Below are 8,941 nucleotides of genomic sequence, written 5' to 3'. Positions count from 1 at the left end.
TGAGCCGGGAGGGTGGGGGGCTGAGGAGGGGAGTGGGGGGCAGTGGCGGGGGCTGAGGAGGCGAGCCAGGAGGGTGGGGAGCTGAGGCGGCGAGTGAGGGGGGCAGTGGCGGGGGCTGAAGAGGCGAGCCGGGAGGGTGGGGAGCTGAGGAGGGGAGTGGGGGGCAGTGGCGGGGGCAGAGGAGGCGAGCCGGGAGGGTGGGGAGCGGAGGAGGGGAGTGGGGGGCAGTGGCGGGTCTGAGGAGGCGAGGCGGGAGGGTGGGGCGCTGAGGAGGCGAGCGGGTGGGCAGTGGCGGGGTCTGAGGAGGCGAGCCGGGAGGGTGGGGGGCTGAGGAGGCGAGTGGGGGGGCAGTGGCGGGGGCTGAGGAGGCGAGCCGGGAGGGTGGGGAGCTGAGGAGGCGAGTGGGGGGGCAGTGGCGGGGGCTGAGGAGGAGAGCCTGGGGGCTGGGTGGCTGTAGAGGCGGTGGGCAGTGACGGGGGCTGAGGAGGCGAGCCGGGAGGGTGGGGAGCTGAGGAGGCGAGTGGGGGGCAGTGGCGGGGGCTGAGGAGGCGAGCCGGGAGGGTGGGGGGCTGAGGAGGCGAGTGGGGGGCCAGTGGCGGGGGCTGAGGAGGTGAGCCGGGAGGGTGGGGGGCTGAGGAGGAGAGTGGGGGGGGGCAGTGGCGGGGGCTGAGGAAGCGAGCCGGGAGGGTGGGGCGCTGAGGCGGCTAGTGGGGGGGCAGTGGCGGGGTCTGAGGAGGCGAGCCGGGAGGGTGGGGAGCTGAGGAGGAGAGTGGGGGGCAGTGGCGGGGGCTGAGGAGGCGAGCCAGGAGGGTGGGGAGCTGAGGAGGTGAGTGGGGGGCAGTGGCGGGGTCTGAGGAGGTGAGCCGGGAGGGTGGGGAGCTGAGGAGGGGAGTGGGGGGCATAGGCGGGGACAGAGGAGGTGAGCCGGGAGGGTGGGGGGCTGAGGAGGGGAGTGGGGGGCAGTGGCGGGGGCTGAGGAGGCGAGCCAGGAGGGTGGGGAGCTGAGGCGGCGAGTGAGGGGGCCAGTGGCGGGGCCAGAAGAGGCGACCCGGGAGGGTGGGGAGCTGAGGAGGGGAGTGGGGGGCAGTGGCGGGGGCTGAGGAGGCGAGCCGGGAGGGTGGGGAGCTGAGGAGGGGAGTGGGGGGCAGTGGCGGGGTCTGAGGAGGCGAGCCGGGAGGGTGGGGCGCTGAGGAGGCGAGCGGGTGGGCAGTGGCGGGGGCTGAGGAGGCGAGCCGGGAGGGTGGGGAGCTGAGGAGGCGAGTGGGGGGGCAGTGGCGGGGGCTGAGGAGGCGAGCCGGGAGGGTGGGGGGCTGAGGAGGCGAGTGGGTGGGCAGTGGCGGGGGCTCAGGATGCGAGCTGGGAGGGTGGGGGGATGAGGAGGCGAGTGGGCGGCCAGTGGCGGGGGCTGAGTCGGCAAGCGGGGAGGGTGGGGGGCTGAGGAGGCCAGTGGGGGGGCAGTGGCGGGGGCTGAGGAGGCGAGCTGGGAGGGTGGGGAGCTGAGGAGGCGAGTGGGGGGCAGGGGCGGGGGCTGAGGAGGCGAGGCGGGAGGGTGGGGAGCTGAGGAGGCGAGTGGGGGGGCAGTGGCGGGGGCTGAAGAGGCGAGCCGGGAGGGTCGGGGGCTGAGGAGGCGAGTGGGGAGGCAATGGCGGGGGCTGAGGAGGCGAGCTGGCAGGGTGGGGGGCTGAGGAGGCGAGTGGGGGGGCAGTGGCGGGGGCTTAGGAGGCGAGCCGGGAGGGTGGGGGGCTGAGGAGGCGAGTGGGGGGTCAGTGCCGGGGGCTGAGGAGGCGAGCCGGGAGGGTGGGGGGGTGAGGAGGCGAGTGGGGGGGCAGTGGCGGGGGCTGAGGAGGCGAGCCGGGAGGGTGGGGGGGTGAGGAGGCGAGTGGGGGGTCAGTGGCGGGGGCTGAGGAGGCGAGCCGGGAGGGTGGGGGGCTGAGCAGGCGGGTGGTGGGGCAGTGGCGGGGGCTGAGGAGGCGAGCCGGGAGGTTGGGGAGCTGAGGAGGTGAGTGGGGGACAGTGGCGGGGGCTGAGGAGGCGAGCCGGGAGGGTGGGGGGCTGAAGAGGCGAGTGGGGGGGCAGTGGCGGGGGCTGAGGAGGCGAGCCGGGAGGGTGGGGGGCTGAGGAGGCGAGTGGGGGGGCAGTGGCGGGGGCTGAGGAGGCGAGCCGGGAGGGTGGGGAGCTGAGGAGGTGAGTGGGGGACAGTGGCGGGGTCTGAGGAGGCGAGCCGGGAGGGCGGGGGGCTGAAGAGGCGAGGGGCCGGGAAGGTGGGGGGGCGGGGGAGGCGAGCCTGGAGGGTGGGGGGCTGAGGAGGCGAGTGGGGGGGCAGTGGCGGGGGCTGAGGAGGCGAGCAGGGAGGGTGGGGGGCTGAGGCGCAGGTCGGGGGTCCAGTGGCGGGGGCTGAGGAGGCGTGCCGGGAGGGTGGGGGGCTGAGGAGGTGAGTGGGGGGGCAGTGGCGGGGGCTGAGGAGGCGAGTGGGGGGGCAGTGGCGGGGGCTGAGGAGGTGAGCCGGGAGGGTGGGGGGCTGAGGAGGCGAGTGGGGGGCAGTGGCGGGGGCTGAGGAGGCGAGCCGGGAGGGTGGGGGGCTGAGGAGGCGAGTGGGGGGGCAGTGGCTGACCTGTTCTACTGATCTGGTCTGGCTCCCAGCCCCTCTCCAAGGGTTGCAGCTGTCTGGAGGTGCTGCCTTCCTCAGTCCCACCTCATTCACTCCACAGGGCAACTGATTACCAAGGGGGGGGGGGAGATCTTATTCTACTTCTAACAAAAAGACATTTTTCTTTTACCTTAATTATACTACCTTAGGGGCCCGCTATAACTTATTACCAAGGTTCAATGTTTTGGTGGGGCAGCGCTGGGGAAGGAGGGTTTGTTTCTGTGGAGCAGGCGGTGCTGGGGGGGGGAGTATTTCAGGGGGGCTGGGCGGCGCTGGGGCGATGTTGTGTTTTGGGGGGCCTTGGCGGTGCTGGGGGGGGGGTCAGCAGGGCTGGGGGGGTTCGGCCCTCAGCTGTTTTCTTTAGGGTAATATGGCCCTCGCCACTTTACGATTTGTGCAGGCCTGACTTACATTCTTCACTGCTTTGGACGAAGCTGCGTTTGCCACCAGTTTAATCCATAGCTTAGACCTCAGGTACCAGCAGCTAGTTACAAAGGCTCAATTCCCATTGCCAGCAGTGGGAGGTTATCCTGGGCTGTCAGAGCTGCAGGATTTTTTTAAACTTCTCTCCCTGCTCAAGCCTTTAATCATTCCTGTGGCTCTTCTCTGAACCCTCTGCAATTTACCAGGGAAAGCAGCCAACCCATGAACCAACCAAACCAAACCAGGCTGGTCTGATGGATGTAACAATCTATTGCCTTCCAAGGTTGAATACAAATCAGCTCATTCTATTCACCCAAGAGTTCCACTTTAAGGACTTTTTGTTTTCTAGTTCCAGTCAAATCCTGTGCAACAGCATCATTGTTAACTCACCACTTGGTCACTTCACATTCACAGGTTCCCAAAGTTGGCAGGTCCAAGTCTTTCCTCCCACATGCTCTCACTGGGGGAAGCCTCCTTGGCTTCAGCATCTCCTCAGACCAACCTTGGACCTTTCAGCATCCCTGTTCCACCCCAAGACCTTCCAGTCATGAGTCCATCTGAATAGGACACCTGGGAAAGCCTTACACACCCCCGCCCCCGAAGGGGAGTCCTGCATCCCCAACTTCCACAGTCCCCAGTGACTCTCAGCCAGCGCTGTACAACAGAAGGTTTGTTAGGGGTCTGGGATCCAGCCTGGGAAAGTTCTGTGTTCGCACAGGAAGCAGGAAGATTCAGCAACGTCCATCTTGGGGAGACCCCGAACTCAGAGCCTGGGCTCTCCCCTCGAGTCCCCAACCCAGCAGACTCCTTGCTCCCAACAGCCCGACTCAGCCAGGCCCGTTTGTCCCTCTTCTGTCCTTTGTCCTGTTTCCCTGGCAACCTGCTCACCTGGCCTCCAGCTCGTTCTTTGTTCTCCGACTCCTCCCAGCCAGCTGGCCTCTTGCAGCAGGTGCGCCCCGGCCATTGGTTGCTAGGAGACAGAATTTGTGGCCATTGTCTGGGCCCAGGCAGCTCGACAGCAGCCACACCTGCCCTTTGGGGGTCTCTGCCAAGATTTAACCCCCTTGTCCCACCACTGAGATCCGTGGTCCCAAAACACTTCAGGGTCATGCCCCCCACCCCTGTCCATGCTCCCCCCGAGTCGTGGCTGGGAGTGGGGCCGCAGCTAAGGGGGAAGGGACACAGACAGGGGTAAGGGGGCTGAGGCAGGGGCCAGAGCTGGGGGTGCCAGTGACAGCTTGCGAGGGGGCAGGTGCTGGCTTGAGTGACTGGGATGTAGGAAAACCCAGCCTGTGCCTCCGGCCAAGTCCACTGGTTGTCTCCTGCGTTGTGACATCCAGGTTTAAATCTTCCCAGCATGTGCTGCGGCTTGTGTATTAAGCCCTCCTGGTTGGCGTGGTCATTGCCAAAGTAGCTCAGTTGGGATTGCATTAGATTGAAGATCTGAAGGTTTCTGGTTTGATACCAGGCTTTAGCACCCCCTTCACCCTGGGCGTGTCGTGCTGGCCTTTCTTCTGGGTGTGCAGCTGTGCCTTGAACTCACCAGTTTTCCTAATTTCAGAGGCAACACTCGCAGAGGGCGTGTGTGGGGTCCTGTGCCCCACCTGGGTTAGCTATCGCCTGCTACATCCTGTGGTGCTGCCAGGCTCCCTCCCTGCACAGCAGCTGCTGGAGGGGAGAGTGGAGAGGGGCTGCCTTTGCTGCTTCCTCTCCCTGCACTGTTCACAGCTGGGAGGGGCTGTTGATCATAAGGGGGGTGGGGCTGAACCTGGACATTGTGCCCCCTCCCTTCAGGAGACACCAGTCATCTGTACCTGATTTCCAGCTCCTCAGCCAGAGGAAAAAGTGGTTTTCTGCACCTGAGCTGCCAGCTCTTCCTTTCTTTCTCATGAAGGGGAGGAAAAAAGAATCTCTTTTTCAAACCCCAGTCCTACCGTTGACCAAGGTCTGACTTTCTAAGTTCCTGCTACAGTGGAGGATTTAGAGTTAGTGGGGCCCTGTGCGCATAAAGTCCATGCAACAATCCCCCTTCCTCCGAGCCCTGGTATGTCTCCAGTAGCTGCTGTCCCCTGGTAGCAGGGAAGGAAGTTTCCACCCATCCAGGAGACCCCAGCCTGGGACTAAAGTCAGCTTCGGGCTTCTCTCGCCCTTCTTGGAATCAAGTTCATGTTTTTACCAAGAGTTAAAGCAGCCTGAACCCCCCGAGTCTGGATCAATGTCACAAGTTCCCAGTGTCTCCGTGGAAGAGAATTTGTTAAATCCCAGATGAGTGGAGTTAAATCAGTTCTCAGCCTGAGTCCTTAGGTCTTAATCCTGAGGCTATTGCCCCACCATGGGCCCATTTCCCACCTCTCTTTCATACAGAAGCACAATTTTCTTTGCACAGACACAGGAACAGCAAGATCTTTCTCTGTCCCTTGTGCAAAGCAGGAGGCCAAATTCCATGGAAACAATAGACAAGCAGGGGGCTCTGGGCACATCCAGCCCTGGCCGTGAGATGTTCCCTCCCCTCTTTCTTTATGCCGCTGCTGTTATTTCATGGATTGTCTGGGATGGGGAAAAGCTGAGTTCACTCCAGGTGGAGGGGAAAAGAACCCTGAAAATTTCAGGGCCACAGGGAAAACCCAACCCCTGCTATCGGGGGTCACTGAGGTGCTGGGGATTTGAGTAGGAAAGGGACTGTCTGAATTGTCAAGGTGGGGAATGAATAACAAATTACAAGATCCACATCATTAACTACTGCCACAGGCTAATCCTGCTGCAGATGAAAAGGAAACTGGGAGTGATTCTTTGCTGTGCAGCCATGGAAACAGTGACCCAATTGCACTGCAGAGAATGTGCTGGGGAAAGCTGGACTTTACAGGCAGGTGAAAATAGCAGATCCTAGAAATACCTGGACTCCCCCACACTGTGTCTGCCACCAGAGTTGGGTGTTGAGCTGCTCACAGAGTCCCCCACCACCCTTTCTAGCAGGGGATTGCAGCACCCCCCACCCACTCAGAGGTGAAAGTAAGCCGGTCTGGTCTGGTACGGCGTACCGGCAAGAGCCAGTACGCCGTGCTGGACCACACCGGCTTCCACGGCGGGGATTGAAAGGGCTCTGGGCTGCCCACGGCCAGGGCTCCGGCAGCCGGGCTGGGGGCGGGATTGAAAGCGCTCAGAGCTCCCCATGGCTGCGGGCAGCCCAGAGTCCTTTGAATCCCGGCCACGGCTCTGGCGGCTGGGCAGGGGGCCAGGATTTAAAGGGCTCAGGCTCCCCTCAGCGGCAGCAAACCATTAATGCAGAGAAGCAGCAAAATTCATCAAACACAGAACTGGTTCTGACTTATTTCCTTGGTCTTAAAGGAGAACAACAAGGACCTGAGTCTCCTCCCTGTCAATAACCCCCTGCTCAGCCAATCAGGGTAGAGACTGAGGACGGGAGGCTGAGGGTTCTCACCAGAGAGCCCAAAGGATGGCCCAGGTCACTGGTGGGGATCACTGCCCGAGCACTAGTTCAGCCCCACATTTTTGGGTGGAGCTCCCACAGTGGGAGCTGCAGAGCACTCCCCCGCAACACACACACACACACACCCCTACCTCCTGGTGTTGGGAGGGGAACAGGAGAAAGGACAAAAGAAGCAAGAGAAGAAGAGAAAAGAGGGAGGGAGGAAAAAGTGAAACAAAAAGGACAAACCCCAATGTCCCCAGTGATTCTAAGGGACAAAATCCCAGGTGTGGAATAAAATTCTGCCTCCTTAAGCTCCTGTTTTCCATGCCTAGAATTCAACTGTCACCAGATGGATCAGACTGAACAGGTTTCAAACCTCGAGGAGGCTCTTACCTTCTAAACAGGGACGGCTGTTTTCTAGTAAAATCACTACAAGGGAAGGAGAAAACTCGAAAGAGGTTCCTCCTGGCGCTCACGTCCGTGAACCCGAATACTCTCTCAGTCCTCAAAGAGAGACCTGGAGAAGGAGACTTGCTGAAGCAAAGCCACAGGGGTCTCTGAGGTTTCCCTGGCCCCTCGCCCCTCTCCTGCCTGGCTGATGTCAGCATCTCTCTGTGAGGTCACCACCTCCCCACCACCTTGGGCCAATAGGCTGAGGTCCTGCAAAAGGCCTTTGTGATGTCACTGCCACACCCCTCCCTTGCTGTGCCAATGTCCTGCCCCTGGCCAGGCACTTTGGAGGTTTGAGCTGCTCCCTGTGGATCACCCCACTCAAGGAGCGTTCGTTCTAGGCAGCAAGCCGGCTAGACAGGGAAACATCAGACGCTGCTCCCAATGCTGTACTCAGTTTTTTGGAAATTAATCGACTTTATGGCCAGAAGAGACCATTAGAGCATCTAATCTGACCCCCTGCATATCACAGGCCTCCTGTAGGACACAAGAGCTACTTTTGGGCAAACACATTCCAGAAAGGCATCTTGTCTTCATGAAATGACATCAGGAGATGGAGAATCCACCACTTTCCTTGGAAGCTTGTTCTTGTGGTGAATTATCCTCGGTGTTGAATATTTGTGCCTTAGTTGTAATGTGAATTTGTCTCTTTTCACCTTCCAGCCATTGGGTCTGGTTAGGCCTTTCTCTGCTAGATTAAAGAGCCCTTTAATAGCCAATAGTTTCTCTCCATTAAGGCACTTCAACGCTTCAATGAAGTCACCTTTCAATCTCCTTTGATAAGCTAATCAGGTTGAGCTCTTTCAATAGCTCACTAGAAGGCATTTTCCTCCAGACCTCACAACATTTGGTGGCTCTTTGCTGCCCCAGCTCCAATTTCACAACATCTTTTTCAAATGAGGACATCAAATCTGGAGGCAGTATTCCAGTATCAGTCTCACTGATGCCGTGTCACCTCCTGTAACTGTATAGATCACCGTTGTGACCGCTGTTCTATATTTGCAGCCAATATTGTAGAAAGGTTGTCATGTAAGGGGTCTATGGAGAGGTTCTGATTGGCTGATTATAATGATGCCATCTCTAGATGTGTATCATTTTTGTAGTTGATGTTATAAGTATTGGCTCTGTTCTGTCCATATTTCAAACTTGTGCTCTGCTTCCAGGAAACACCCCAGCCAGACAAGTTGGTGTCAGTTCTGCCTAGCCTGCTTGATGGCCCATTAAAGACCATCAGCTCTACAATCGACCCACTGAGAGAAGGCAGATACGCCTTGTAACTCAGCAAGGTCTGCAGGGACCTGCCTATGGACAGAACTCTAAGGTTTTTCTATGCCACGTGCTGGATAGAGTGTCCTTGGGACAAAGAAAGCAAAGACCACATGGCAAGAGACTAGAAAAGGCTGATGCCTCGTCTCCATCTTGTCTTCAATCCTGCTTCTTACCTCTGGAGGGACTTTGCTACAAACTGAAGCTCTGTACAAATGACTGAATGACCCATCCCAGCTGTGGATTGACTCCAGAGACTTGATTTGAACCTGCAGTTTATTCCATCACTGCTACAAGCCTGAACCAAGAACTTTCCCATTACTGTATGTGAAGGGTTAAAATCCATGTGCATTTTATATAACAACCTGGTCTATGGATTGTGGCAGCTCTTTTCCAGACCCGAAGTCCAGACTATGGTCTAGCCCACTATGACTGTTTTGATGGTTTAAATTACACTCACAGGCACTGATGATAGAGTTACTGAAAGTTTGGGAGTTAGGAGCTGGTAGGTCAGTGGCCCAGTCCCCTCACAGATGACCCCGTCCCTGTGGGACAGGGGCAGGTCTGAGCTCTCACACCAAATGCCTCATTGTGGCTGCCAGAATCTGTGGGCAGCTCGTTTAGTTTATGCCAAGGGTTGAGTCCTGCTTCGTGCACCATGTGTGAGAATGAAAATCCTAAACCGCCCTTTGAAATAACGAATGCAGCAGGACATGTTATTGTCC

This window comes from Mauremys mutica, unplaced genomic scaffold (genome assembly GCF_020497125.1).
Source record: "Mauremys mutica isolate MM-2020 ecotype Southern unplaced genomic scaffold, ASM2049712v1 Super-Scaffold_100070, whole genome shotgun sequence".
NCBI lineage: Eukaryota > Metazoa > Chordata > Testudines > Geoemydidae > Mauremys > Mauremys mutica.
This window is presented reverse-complemented; position numbering follows the sequence as displayed.